The 14,259-nt window shown below is 38.9% G+C and overlaps 11 non-coding genes across 11 annotated transcripts; all 11 read right to left on the bottom strand.

Annotated features, from left to right (window-relative positions):
* Positions 1 to 254: 254 nt before the first annotated feature.
* Positions 255 to 327, bottom strand: TRNAK-CUU (transfer RNA lysine (anticodon CUU)). Its single transcript has one exon. It is a non-coding gene; the product is annotated as a tRNA-Lys (tRNA).
* A 353-nt stretch (positions 328 to 680) lies between these two features.
* On the bottom strand, positions 681 to 753 carry TRNAA-AGC (transfer RNA alanine (anticodon AGC)). Its single transcript has one exon. It is a non-coding gene; the product is annotated as a tRNA-Ala (tRNA).
* A 771-nt stretch (positions 754 to 1,524) lies between these two features.
* Positions 1,525 to 1,597, bottom strand: TRNAA-AGC (transfer RNA alanine (anticodon AGC)). The gene has a single exon. It is a non-coding gene; the product is annotated as a tRNA-Ala (tRNA).
* A 2,012-nt stretch (positions 1,598 to 3,609) lies between these two features.
* On the bottom strand, positions 3,610 to 3,682 carry TRNAK-CUU (transfer RNA lysine (anticodon CUU)). The gene has a single exon. It is a non-coding gene; the product is annotated as a tRNA-Lys (tRNA).
* A 1,197-nt stretch (positions 3,683 to 4,879) lies between these two features.
* Positions 4,880 to 4,952, bottom strand: TRNAA-AGC (transfer RNA alanine (anticodon AGC)). Its single transcript has one exon. It is a non-coding gene; the product is annotated as a tRNA-Ala (tRNA).
* A 1,594-nt stretch (positions 4,953 to 6,546) lies between these two features.
* On the bottom strand, positions 6,547 to 6,619 carry TRNAA-AGC (transfer RNA alanine (anticodon AGC)). Its single transcript has one exon. It is a non-coding gene; the product is annotated as a tRNA-Ala (tRNA).
* A 1,189-nt stretch (positions 6,620 to 7,808) lies between these two features.
* Positions 7,809 to 7,881, bottom strand: TRNAK-CUU (transfer RNA lysine (anticodon CUU)). Its single transcript has one exon. It is a non-coding gene; the product is annotated as a tRNA-Lys (tRNA).
* Positions 7,882 to 9,496: 1,615 nt separating this feature from the next.
* Positions 9,497 to 9,569, bottom strand: TRNAK-CUU (transfer RNA lysine (anticodon CUU)). Its single transcript has one exon. It is a non-coding gene; the product is annotated as a tRNA-Lys (tRNA).
* A 1,197-nt stretch (positions 9,570 to 10,766) lies between these two features.
* TRNAA-AGC (transfer RNA alanine (anticodon AGC)) lies at positions 10,767 to 10,839 on the bottom strand. Its single transcript has one exon. It is a non-coding gene; the product is annotated as a tRNA-Ala (tRNA).
* Positions 10,840 to 12,433: 1,594 nt separating this feature from the next.
* TRNAA-AGC (transfer RNA alanine (anticodon AGC)) lies at positions 12,434 to 12,506 on the bottom strand. Its single transcript has one exon. It is a non-coding gene; the product is annotated as a tRNA-Ala (tRNA).
* A 750-nt stretch (positions 12,507 to 13,256) lies between these two features.
* On the bottom strand, positions 13,257 to 13,329 carry TRNAA-AGC (transfer RNA alanine (anticodon AGC)). The gene has a single exon. It is a non-coding gene; the product is annotated as a tRNA-Ala (tRNA).
* Positions 13,330 to 14,259: the final 930 nt, after the last annotated feature.

Genomic DNA, 14,259 nt, shown 5'->3' with positions numbered 1-14,259 from the left:
TTCACTCCTAACTGATGCCTTAACTACACCTAGGGGATGTTTTACACTTCAGGTTGGCATGTTTAGTACTTGAATAGGAGTGATATCACTGTATGTTAACCTAGACTCAGGCCCTACCTAATCTTGGAGATACATTTCTCATGAATGAGTAACCAAGGGAGATACAATTTTTAGGAGTTAGTGCATGTCTAATGCAAGATTAATCACCATATTATGAGAGCCAATGCTATCATCCAGCAAAAAATACTCGTTTTCGCCCAACGTGGGGCTCGAACCCACGACCCTGAGATTAAGAGTCTCATGCTCTACCGACTGAGCTAGCCGGGCTCCCACTTAAATATGGTATGCAGACTCATCATTTTTTATTAAGGAAAACCGTTTCTGGATATTCCTCTGCTCTTGTTTTGCAAGGAACTTCACTTTTATACATCCTTCAGAGGAAAGAATGTCAAGTAAAATAAGACGAAATGAAAATGGAAGGTGTGAAATTTTCATTTTGAGATTGCATAAGAAATCAAATTCCTCTCACGTGCTATAGAATACCTAAACACTTTTGATTAAACCACTTTAGTTGTTATAATGACACCAAATTTGAAAGCCATCTGTGACTTTTCTGTTCTTACTCTGCAACAACCATGGCAATTACAAGTTAAAAAGTAAAATGTATGCAAATTTTAGAATGGAGAATGCGGGCATCGATCCCGCTACCTCTCGCATGCTAAGCGAGCGCTCTACCATTTGAGCTAATTCCCCTGTGTGCTCACTCAGCATCACATTTCAAAAGTAACGTTACTGCTGTCCACACTTTATTTTAAGTCTAATTGCCCATAACATGAGTGTTCAGTTCACTCCTAACTGATGCCTTAACTACACCTAGGGGATGTTTTACACTTCAGGTTGGCATGTTTAGTACTTGAATAGGAGTGATATCACTGTATGTTAACCTAGACTCAGGCCCTACCTAATCTTGGAGATACATTTCTCATGAATGAGTAACCAAGGGAGATACAATTTTTAGGAGTTAGTGCATGTCTAATGCAAGATTAATCACCATATTATGAGAGCCAATGCTATCATCCAGCAAAAAATACTCGTTTTCGCCCAACGTGGGGCTCAAACCCACGACCCTGAGATTAAGAGTCTCATGCTCTACCGACTGAGCTAGCCGGGCTCCCACTTAAATATGGTATGCAGACTCATCATTTTTTATTAAGGAAAACCGTTTCTGGATATTCCTCTGCTCTTGTTTTGCAAGGAACTTCACTTTTATACATCCTTCAGAGGAAAGAATGTCAAGTAAAATAATACGAAATGAAAATGGAAGGTGTGAAATTTTCATTTTGAGATTGCATAAGAAATCAAATTCCTCTCACGTGCTATAGAATACCTAAACACTTTTGATTAAACCACTTTAGTTGTTATAATGACACCAAATTTGAAAGCCATCTGTGACTTTTCTGTTCTTACTCTGCAACAACCATGGCAATTACAAGTTAAAAAGTAAAATGTATGCAAATTTTAGAATGGAGAATGCGGGCATCGATCCCGCTACCTCTCGCATGCTAAGCGAGCGCTCTACCATTTGAGCTAATTCCCCTGTGTGCTCACTCAGCATCACATTTCAAAAGTAACGTTACTGCTGTCCACACTTTATTTTAAGTCTAATTGCCCATAACATGAGTGTTCAGTTCACTCCTAACTGATGCCTTAACTACACCTAGGGGATGTTTTACACTTCAGGTTGGCATGTTTAGTACTTGAATAGGAGTGATATCACTGTATGTTAACCTAGACTCAGGCCCTACCTAATCTTGGAGATACATTTCTCATGAATGAGTAACCAAGGGAGATACAATTTTTAGGAGTTAGTGCATGTCTAATGCTAGATTAATCACCATATTATGAGAGCCAATGCTATCATCCAGCAACGTGGGGCTCGAACCCACGACCCTGAGATTAAGAGTCTCATGCTCTACCGACTGAGCTAGCCGGGCTCCCACTTAAATATGGTATGCAGACTCATCATTTTTTATTAAGGAAAACTGTTTCTGGATATTCCTCTGCTCTTGTTTTGCAAGGAACTTCACTTTTATACATCCTTCAGAGGAAAGAATGTCAAGTAAAATAAGACGAAATGAAAATGGAAGGTGTGAAATTTTCATTTTGAGATTGCATAAGAAATCAAATTCCTCTCACGTGCTATAGAATACCTAAACACTTTTGATTAAACCACTTTAGTTGTTATAATGACACCAAATTTGAAAGCCATCTGTGACTTTTCTGTTCTTACTCTGCAACAACCATGGCAATTACAAGTTAAAAAGTAAAATGTATGCAAATTTTAGAATGGAGAATGCGGGCATCGATCCCGCTACCTCTCGCATGCTAAGCGAGCACTCTACCATTTGAGCTAATTCCCCTGTGTGCTCACTCAGCATCACATTTCAAAAGTAACGTTACTGCTGTCCACACTTTATTTTAAGTCTAATTGCCCATAACATGAGTGTTCAGTTCACTCCTAACTGATGCCTTAACTACACCTAGGGGATGTTTTACACTTCAGGTTGGCATGTTTAGTACTTGAATAGGAGTGATATCACTGTATGTTAACCTAGACTCAGGCCCTACCTAATCTTGGAGATACATTTCTCATGAATGAGTAACCAAGGGAGATACAATTTTTAGGAGTTAGTGCATGTCTAATGCAAGATTAATCACCATATTATGAGAGCCAATGCTATCATCCAGCAAAAAATACTCGTTTTCGCCCAACGTGGGGCTCGAACCCACGACCCTGAGATTAAGAGTCTCATAGCTCTACCGACTGAGCTAGCCGGGACCCAAATAAATATGGTATGCAGACTCATCATTTTTTATTAAGGAAAACCGTTTCTGGATATTCCTCTGCTCTTGTTTTGCAAGGAACTTCACTTTTATACATCCTTCAGAGGAAAGAATGTCAAGTAAAATAAGACGAAATGAAAATGGAAGGTGTGAAATGTTCATTTTGAGATTGCATAAGAAATCAAATTCCTCTCACGTGCTATAGAATACCTAAACACTTTTGATTAAACCACTTTAGTTGTTATAATGACACCAAATTTGAAAGCCATCTGTGACTTTTCTGTTCTTACTCTGCAACAACCATGGCAATTACAAGTTAAAAAGTAAAATGTATGCAAATTTTAGAATGGAGAATGCGGGCATCGATCCCGCTACCTCTCGCATGCTAAGCGAGCACTCTACCATTTGAGCTAACTCCCCTGTGTGCTCACTCAGCATCACATTTCAAAAGTAACGTTACTGCTGTCCACACTTTATTTTAAGTCTAATTGCCCATAACATGAGTGTTCAGTTCACTCCTAACTGATGCCTTAACTACACCTAGGGGATGTTTTACACTTCAGGTTGGCTTGTTTAGTACTTGAATAGGAGTGATATCACTGTATGTTAACCTAGACTCAGGCCCTACCTAATCTTGGAGATACATTTCTCATGAATGAGTAACCAAGGGAGATACAATTTTTAGGAGTTAGTGCATGTCTAATGCAAGATTAATCACCATATTATGAGAGCCAATGCAGTCATCCAGCAAAAAATACTCGTTTTCGCCCAACGTGGGGCTCGAACCCACGACCCTGAGATTAAGAGTCTCATGCTCTACCGACTGAGCTAGCCGGGCTCCCACTTAAATATGGTATGCAGACTCATCATTTTTTATTAAGGAAAACTGTTTCTGGATATTCCTCTGCTCTTGTTTTGCAAGGAACTTCACTTTTATACATCCTTCAGAGGAAAGAATGTCAAGTAAAATAAGACGAAATGAAAATGGAAGGTGTGAAATTTTCATTTTGAGATTGCATAAGAAATCAAATTCCTCTCACGTGCTATAGAATACCTAAACACTTTTGATTAAACCACTTTAGTTGTTATAATGACACCAAATTTGAAAGCCATCTGTGACTTTTCTGTTCTTACTCTGCAACAACCATGGCAATTACAATTTAAAAAGTAAAATGTATGCAAATTTTAGAATGGAGAATGCGGGCATCGATCCCGCTACCTCTCGCATGCTAAGCGAGCACTCTACCATTTGAGCTAATTCCCCTGTGTGCTCACTCAGCATCACATTTCAAAAGTAACGTTACTGCTGTCCACACTTTATTTTAAGTCTAATTGCCCATAACATGAGTGTTCAGTTCACTCCTAACTGATGCCTTAACTACACCTAGGGGATGTTTTACACTTCAGGTTGGCATGTTTAGTACTTGAATAGGAGTGATATCACTGTATGTTAACCTAGACTCAGGCCCTACCTAATCTTGGAGATACATTTCTCATGAATGAGTAACCAAGGGAGATACAATTTTTAGGAGTTAGTGCATGTCTAATGCAAGATTAATCACCATATTATGAGAGCCAATGCTATCATCCAGCAAAAAATACTCGTTTTCGCCCAACGTGGGGCTCGAACCCACGACCCTGAGATTAAGAGTCTCATAGCTCTACCGACTGAGCTAGCCGGGACCCAAATAAATATGGTATGCAGACTCATCATTTTTTATTAAGGAAAACCGTTTCTGGATATTCCTCTGCTCTTGTTTTGCAAGGAACTTCACTTTTATACATCCTTCAGAGGAAAGAATGTCAAGTAAAATAAGACGAAATGAAAATGGAAGGTGTGAAATGTTCATTTTGAGATTGCATAAGAAATCAAATTCCTCTCACGTGCTATAGAATACCTAAACACTTTTGATTAAACCACTTTAGTTGTTATAATGACACCAAATTTGAAAGCCATCTGTGACTTTTCTGTTCTTACTCTGCAACAACCATGGCAATTACAAGTTAAAAAGTAAAATGTATGCAAATTTTAGAATGGAGAATGCGGGCATCGATCCCGCTACCTCTCGCATGCTAAGCGAGCGCTCTACCATTTGAGCTAATTCCCCTGTGTGCTCACTCAGCATCACATTTCAAAAGTAACGTTACTGCTGTCCACACTTTATTTTAAGTCTAATTGCCCATAACATGAGTGTTCAGTTCACTCCTAACTGATGCCTTAACTACACCTAGGGGATGTTTTACACTTCAGGTTGGCATGTTTAGTACTTGAATAGGAGTGATATCACTGTATGTTAACCTAGACTCAGGCCCTACCTAATCTTGGAGATACATTTCTCATGAATGAGTAACCAAGGGAGATACAATTTTTAGGAGTTAGTGCATGTCTAATGCAAGATTAATCACCATATTATGAGAGCCAATGCTATCATCCAGCAACGTGGGGCTCGAACCCACGAACCTGAGATTAAGAGTCTCATGCTCTACCGACTGAGCTAGCCGGGCTCCCACTTAAATATGGTATGCAGACTCATCATTTTTTATTAAGGAAAACTGTTTCTGGATATTCCTCTGCTCTTGTTTTGCAAGGAACTTCACTTTTATACATCCTTCAGAGGAAAGAATGTCAAGTAAAATAAGACGAAATGAAAATGGAAGGTGTGAAATTTTCATTTTGAGATTGCATAAGAAATCAAATTCCTCTCACGTGCTATAGAATACCTAAACACTTTTGATTAAACCACTTTAGTTGTTATAATGACACCAAATTTGAAAGCCATCTGTGACTTTTCTGTTCTTACTCTGCAACAACCATGGCAATTACAAGTTAAAAAGTAAAATGTATGCAAATTTTAGAATGGAGAATGCGGGCATCGATCCCGCTACCTCTCGCATGCTAAGCGAGCACTCTACCATTTGAGCTAATTCCCCTGTGTGCTCACTCAGCATCACATTTCAAAAGTAACGTTACTGCTGTCCACACTTTATTTTAAGTCTAATTGCCCATAACATGAGTGTTCAGTTCACTCCTAACTGATGCCTTAACTACACCTAGGGGATGTTTTACACTTCAGGTTGGCATGTTTAGTACTTGAATAGGAGTGATATCACTGTATGTTAACCTAGACTCAGGCCCTACCTAATCTTGGAGATACATTTCTCATGAATGAGTAACCAAGGGAGATACAATTTTTAGGAGTTAGTGCATGTCTAATGCAAGATTAATCACCATATTATGAGAGCCAATGCTATCATCCAGCAAAAAATACTCGTTTTCGCCCAACGTGGGGCTCGAACCCACGACCCTGAGATTAAGAGTCTCATAGCTCTACCGACTGAGCTAGCCGGGACCCAAATAAATATGGTATGCAGACTCATCATTTTTTATTAAGGAAAACCGTTTCTGGATATTCCTCTGCTCTTGTTTTGCAAGGAACTTCACTTTTATACATCCTTCAGAGGAAAGAATGTCAAGTAAAATAAGACGAAATGAAAATGGAAGGTGTGAAATGTTCATTTTGAGATTGCATAAGAAATCAAATTCCTCTCACGTGCTATAGAATACCTAAACACTTTTGATTAAACCACTTTAGTTGTTATAATGACACCAAATTTGAAAGCCATCTGTGACTTTTCTGTTCTTACTCTGCAACAACCATGGCAATTACAAGTTAAAAAGTAAAATGTATGCAAATTTTAGAATGGAGAATGCGGGCATCGATCCCGCTACCTCTCGCATGCTAAGCGAGCGCTCTACCATTTGAGCTAATTCCCCTGTGTGCTCACTCAGCATCACATTTCAAAAGTAACGTTACTGCTGTCCACACTTTATTTTAAGTCTAATTGCCCATAACATGAGTGTTCAGTTCACTCCTAACTGATGCCTTAACTACACCTAGGGGATGTTTTACACTTCAGGTTGGCATGTTTAGTACTTGAATAGGAGTGATATCACTGTATGTTAACCTAGACTCAGGCCCTACCTAATCTTGGAGATACATTTCTCATGAATGAGTAACCAAGGGAGATACAATTTTTAGGAGTTAGTGCATGTCTAATGCAAGATTAATCACCATATTATGAGAGCCAATGCTATCATCCAGCAAAAAATACTCGTTTTCGCCCAACGTGGGGCTCGAACCCACGACCCTGAGATTAAGAGTCTCATAGCTCTACCGACTGAGCTAGCCGGGACCCAAATAAATATGGTATGCAGACTCATCATTTTTTATTAAGGAAAACCGTTTCTGGATATTCCTCTGCTCTTGTTTTGCAAGGAACTTCACTTTTATACATCCTTCAGAGGAAAGAATGTCAAGTAAAATAAGACGAAATGAAAATGGAAGGTGTGAAATGTTCATTTTGAGATTGCATAAGAAATCAAATTCCTCTCACGTGCTATAGAATACCTAAACACTTTTGATTAAACCACTTTAGTTGTTATAATGACACCAAATTTGAAAGCCATCTGTGACTTTTCTGTTCTTACTCTGCAACAACCATGGCAATTACAAGTTAAAAAGTAAAATGTATGCAAATTTTAGAATGGAGAATGCGGGCATCGATCCCGCTACCTCTCGCATGCTAAGCGAGCACTCTACCATTTGAGCTAACTCCCCTGTGTGCTCACTCAGCATCACATTTCAAAAGTAACGTTACTGCTGTCCACACTTTATTTTAAGTCTAATTGCCCATAACATGAGTGTTCAGTTCACTCCTAACTGATGCCTTAACTACACCTAGGGGATGTTTTACACTTCAGGTTGGCTTGTTTAGTACTTGAATAGGAGTGATATCACTGTATGTTAACCTAGACTCAGGCCCTACCTAATCTTGGAGATACATTTCTCATGAATGAGTAACCAAGGGAGATACAATTTTTAGGAGTTAGTGCATGTCTAATGCAAGATTAATCACCATATTATGAGAGCCAATGCAGTCATCCAGCAAAAAATACTCGTTTTCGCCCAACGTGGGGCTCGAACCCACGACCCTGAGATTAAGAGTCTCATGCTCTACCGACTGAGCTAGCCGGGCTCCCACTTAAATATGGTATGCAGACTCATCATTTTTTATTAAGGAAAACTGTTTCTGGATATTCCTCTGCTCTTGTTTTGCAAGGAACTTCACTTTTATACATCCTTCAGAGGAAAGAATGTCAAGTAAAATAAGACGAAATGAAAATGGAAGGTGTGAAATTTTCATTTTGAGATTGCATAAGAAATCAAATTCCTCTCACGTGCTATAGAATACCTAAACACTTTTGATTAAACCACTTTAGTTGTTATAATGACACCAAATTTGAAAGCCATCTGTGACTTTTCTGTTCTTACTCTGCAACAACCATGGCAATTACAATTTAAAAAGTAAAATGTATGCAAATTTTAGAATGGAGAATGCGGGCATCGATCCCGCTACCTCTCGCATGCTAAGCGAGCACTCTACCATTTGAGCTAATTCCCCTGTGTGCTCACTCAGCATCACATTTCAAAAGTAACGTTACTGCTGTCCACACTTTATTTTAAGTCTAATTGCCCATAACATGAGTGTTCAGTTCACTCCTAACTGATGCCTTAACTACACCTAGGGGATGTTTTACACTTCAGGTTGGCATGTTTAGTACTTGAATAGGAGTGATATCACTGTATGTTAACCTAGACTCAGGCCCTACCTAATCTTGGAGATACATTTCTCATGAATGAGTAACCAAGGGAGATACAATTTTTAGGAGTTAGTGCATGTCTAATGCAAGATTAATCACCATATTATGAGAGCCAATGCTATCATCCAGCAAAAAATACTCGTTTTCGCCCAACGTGGGGCTCGAACCCACGACCCTGAGATTAAGAGTCTCATAGCTCTACCGACTGAGCTAGCCGGGACCCAAATAAATATGGTATGCAGACTCATCATTTTTTATTAAGGAAAACCGTTTCTGGATATTCCTCTGCTCTTGTTTTGCAAGGAACTTCACTTTTATACATCCTTCAGAGGAAAGAATGTCAAGTAAAATAAGACGAAATGAAAATGGAAGGTGTGAAATGTTCATTTTGAGATTGCATAAGAAATCAAATTCCTCTCACGTGCTATAGAATACCTAAACACTTTTGATTAAACCACTTTAGTTGTTATAATGACACCAAATTTGAAAGCCATCTGTGACTTTTCTGTTCTTACTCTGCAACAACCATGGCAATTACAAGTTAAAAAGTAAAATGTATGCAAATTTTAGAATGGAGAATGCGGGCATCGATCCCGCTACCTCTCGCATGCTAAGCGAGCACTCTACCATTTGAGCTAACTCCCCTGTGTGCTCACTCAGCATCACATTTCAAAAGTAACGTTACTGCTGTCCACACTTTATTTTAAGTCTAATTGCCCATAACATGAGTGTTCAGTTCACTCCTAACTGATGCCTTAACTACACCTAGGGGATGTTTTACACTTCAGGTTGGCTTGTTTAGTACTTGAATAGGAGTGATATCACTGTATGTTAACCTAGACTCAGGCCCTACCTAATCTTGGAGATACATTTCTCATGAATGAGTAACCAAGGGAGATACAATTTTTAGGAGTTAGTGCATGTCTAATGCAAGATTAATCACCATATTATGAGAGCCAATGCAGTCATCCAGCAAAAAATACTCGTTTTCGCCCAACGTGGGGCTCGAACCCACGACCCTGAGATTAAGAGTCTCATGCTCTACCGACTGAGCTAGCCGGGCTCCCACTTAAATATGGTATGCAGACTCATCATTTTTTATTAAGGAAAACTGTTTCTGGATATTCCTCTGCTCTTGTTTTGCAAGGAACTTCACTTTTATACATCCTTCAGAGGAAAGAATGTCAAGTAAAATAAGACGAAATGAAAATGGAAGGTGTGAAATTTTCATTTTGAGATTGCATAAGAAATCAAATTCCTCTCACGTGCTATAGAATACCTAAACACTTTTGATTAAACCACTTTAGTTGTTATAATGACACCAAATTTGAAAGCCATCTGTGACTTTTCTGTTCTTACTCTGCAACAACCATGGCAATTACAATTTAAAAAGTAAAATGTATGCAAATTTTAGAATGGAGAATGCGGGCATCGATCCCGCTACCTCTCGCATGCTAAGCGAGCACTCTACCATTTGAGCTAATTCCCCTGTGTGCTCACTCAGCATCACATTTCAAAAGTAACGTTACTGCTGTCCACACTTTATTTTAAGTCTAATTGCCCATAACATGAGTGTTCAGTTCACTCCTAACTGATGCCTTAACTACACCTAGGGGATGTTTTACACTTCAGGTTGGCATGTTTAGTACTTGAATAGGAGTGATATCACTGTATGTTAACCTAGACTCAGGCCCTACCTAATCTTGGAGATACATTTCTCATGAATGAGTAACCAAGGGAGATACAATTTTTAGGAGTTAGTGCATGTCTAATGCAAGATTAATCACCATATTATGAGAGCCAATGCTATCATCCAGCAAAAAATACTCGTTTTCGCCCAACGTGGGGCTCGAACCCACGACCCTGAGATTAAGAGTCTCATAGCTCTACCGACTGAGCTAGCCGGGACCCAAATAAATATGGTATGCAGACTCATCATTTTTTATTAAGGAAAACCGTTTCTGGATATTCCTCTGCTCTTGTTTTGCAAGGAACTTCACTTTTATACATCCTTCAGAGGAAAGAATGTCAAGTAAAATAAGACGAAATGAAAATGGAAGGTGTGAAATGTTCATTTTGAGATTGCATAAGAAATCAAATTCCTCTCACGTGCTATAGAATACCTAAACACTTTTGATTAAACCACTTTAGTTGTTATAATGACACCAAATTTGAAAGCCATCTGTGACTTTTCTGTTCTTACTCTGCAACAACCATGGCAATTACAAGTTAAAAAGTAAAATGTATGCAAATTTTAGAATGGAGAATGCGGGCATCGATCCCGCTACCTCTCGCATGCTAAGCGAGCGCTCTACCATTTGAGCTAATTCCCCTGTGTGCTCACTCAGCATCACATTTCAAAAGTAACGTTACTGCTGTCCACACTTTATTTTAAGTCTAATTGCCCATAACATGAGTGTTCAGTTCACTCCTAACTGATGCCTTAACTACACCTAGGGGATGTTTTACACTTCAGGTTGGCATGTTTAGTACTTGAATAGGAGTGATATCACTGTATGTTAACCTAGACTCAGGCCCTACCTAATCTTGGAGATACATTTCTCATGAATGAGTAACCAAGGGAGATACAATTTTTAGGAGTTAGTGCATGTCTAATGCAAGATTAATCACCATATTATGAGAGCCAATGCTATCATCCAGCAACGTGGGGCTCGAACCCACGAACCTGAGATTAAGAGTCTCATGCTCTACCGACTGAGCTAGCCGGGCTCCCACTTAAATATGGTATGCAGACTCATCATTTTTTATTAAGGAAAACTGTTTCTGGATATTCCTCTGCTCTTGTTTTGCAAGGAACTTCACTTTTATACATCCTTCAGAGGAAAGAATGTCAAGTAAAATAAGACGAAATGAAAATGGAAGGTGTGAAATTTTCATTTTGAGATTGCATAAGAAATCAAATTCCTCTCACGTGCTATAGAATACCTAAACACTTTTGATTAAACCACTTTAGTTGTTATAATGACACCAAATTTGAAAGCCATCTGTGACTTTTCTGTTCTTACTCTGCAACAACCATGGCAATTACAAGTTAAAAAGTAAAATGTATGCAAATTTTAGAATGGAGAATGCGGGCATCGATCCCGCTACCTCTCGCATGCTAAGCGAGCACTCTACCATTTGAGCTAATTCCCCTGTGTGCTCACTCAGCATCACATTTCAAAAGTAACGTTACTGCTGTCCACACTTTATTTTAAGTCTAATTGCCCATAACATGAGTGTTCAGTTCACTCCTAACTGATGCCTTAACTACACCTAGGGGATGTTTTACACTTCAGGTTGGCATGTTTAGTACTTGAATAGGAGTGATATCACTGTATGTTAACCTAGACTCAGGCCCTACCTAATCTTGGAGATACATTTCTCATGAATGAGTAACCAAGGGAGATACAATTTTTAGGAGTTAGTGCATGTCTAATGCAAGATTAATCACCATATTATGAGAGCCAATGCTATCATCCAGCAAAAAATACTCGTTTTCGCCCAACGTGGGGCTCGAACCCACGACCCTGAGATTAAGAGTCTCATAGCTCTACCGACTGAGCTAGCCGGGACCCAAATAAATATGGTATGCAGACTCATCATTTTTTATTAAGGAAAACCGTTTCTGGATATTCCTCTGCTCTTGTTTTGCAAGGAACTTCACTTTTATACATCCTTCAGAGGAAAGAATGTCAAGTAAAATAAGACGAAATGAAAATGGAAGGTGTGAAATGTTCATTTTGAGATTGCATAAGAAATCAAATTCCTCTCACGTGCTATAGAATACCTAAACACTTTTGATTAAACCACTTTAGTTGTTATAATGACACCAAATTTGAAAGCCATCTGTGACTTTTCTGTTCTTACTCTGCAACAACCATGGCAATTACAAGTTAAAAAGTAAAATGTATGCAAATTTTAGAATGGAGAATGCGGGCATCGATCCCGCTACCTCTCGCATGCTAAGCGAGCGCTCTACCATTTGAGCTAATTCCCCTGTGTGCTCACTCAGCATCACATTTCAAAAGTAACGTTACTGCTGTCCACACTTTATTTTAAGTCTAATTGCCCATAACATGAGTGTTCAGTTCACTCCTAACTGATGCCTTAACTACACCTAGGGGATGTTTTACACTTCAGGTTGGCATGTTTAGTACTTGAATAGGAGTGATATCACTGTATGTTAACCTAGACTCAGGCCCTACCTAATCTTGGAGATACATTTCTCATGAATGAGTAACCAAGGGAGATACAATTTTTAGGAGTTAGTGCATGTCTAATGCAAGATTAATCACCATATTATGAGAGCCAATGCTATCATCCAGCAACGTGGGGCTCGAACCCACGAACCTGAGATTAAGAGTCTCATGCTCTACCGACTGAGCTAGCCGGGCTCCCACTTAAATATGGTATGCAGACTCATCATTTTTTATTAAGGAAAACTGTTTCTGGATATTCCTCTGCTCTTGTTTTGCAAGGAACTTCACTTTTATACATCCTTCAGAGGAAAGAATGTCAAGTAAAATAAGACGAAATGAAAATGGAAGGTGTGAAATTTTCATTTTGAGATTGCATAAGAAATCAAATTCCTCTCACGTGCTATAGAATACCTAAACACTTTTGATTAAACCACTTTAGTTGTTATAATGACACCAAATTTGAAAGCCATCTGTGACTTTTCTGTTCTTACTCTGCAACAACCATGGCAATTACAAGTTAAAAAGTAAAATGTATGCAAATTTTAGAATGGAGAATGCGGGCATCGATCCCGCTACCTCTCGCATGCTAAGCGAGCGCTCTACCATTTGAGCTAATTCCCCTGTGTGCTCACTCAGCATCACATTTCAAAAGTAACGTTACTGCTGTCCACACTTTATTTTAAGTCTAATTGCCCATAACATGAGTGTTCAGTTCACTCCTAACTGATGCCTTAACTACACCTAGGGGATGTTTTACACTTCAGGTTGGCATGTTTAGTACTTGAATAGGAGTGATATCACTGTATGTTAACCTAGACTCAGGCCCTACCTAATCTTGGAGATACATTTCTCATGAATGAGTAACCAAGGGAGATACAATTTTTAGGAGTTAGTGCATGTCTAATGCAAGATTAATCACCATATTATGAGAGCCAATGCTATCATCCAGCAAAAAATACTCGTTTTCGCCCAACGTGGGGCTCGAACCCACGACCCTGAGATTAAGAGTCTCATAGCTCTACCGACTGAGCTAGCCGGGACCCAAATAAATATGGTATGCAGACTCATCATTTTTTATTAAGGAAAACCGTTTCTGGATATTCCTCTGCTCTTGTTTTGCAAGGAACTTCACTTTTATACATCCTTCAGAGGAAAGAATGTCAAGTAAAATAAGACGAAATGAAAATGGAAGGTGTGAAATTTTCATTTTGAGATTGCATAAGAAATCAAATTCCTCTCACGTGCTATAGAATACCTAAACACTTTTGATTAAACCACTTTAGTTGTTATAATGACACCAAATTTGAAAGCCATCTGTGACTTTTCTGTTCTTACTCTGCAACAACCATGGCAATTACAAGTTAAAAAGTAAAATGTATGCAAATTTTAGAATGGAGAATGCGGGCATCGATCCCGCTACCTCTCGCATGCTAAGCGAGCACTCTACCATTTGAGCTAATTCCCCTGTGTGCTCACTCAGCATCACATTTCAAAAGTAACGTTACTGCTGTCCACACTTTATTTTAAGTCTAATTGCCCATAACATGAGTG

This window comes from Triturus cristatus, chromosome 4_1 (genome assembly GCF_964204655.1).
Source record: "Triturus cristatus chromosome 4_1, aTriCri1.1, whole genome shotgun sequence".
NCBI classification, from domain to species: Eukaryota; Metazoa; Chordata; class Amphibia; order Caudata; family Salamandridae; genus Triturus; species Triturus cristatus.
Note: the sequence above shows the minus strand (reverse complement) of the source record. Positions and strands in the feature narration are given on the sequence as shown.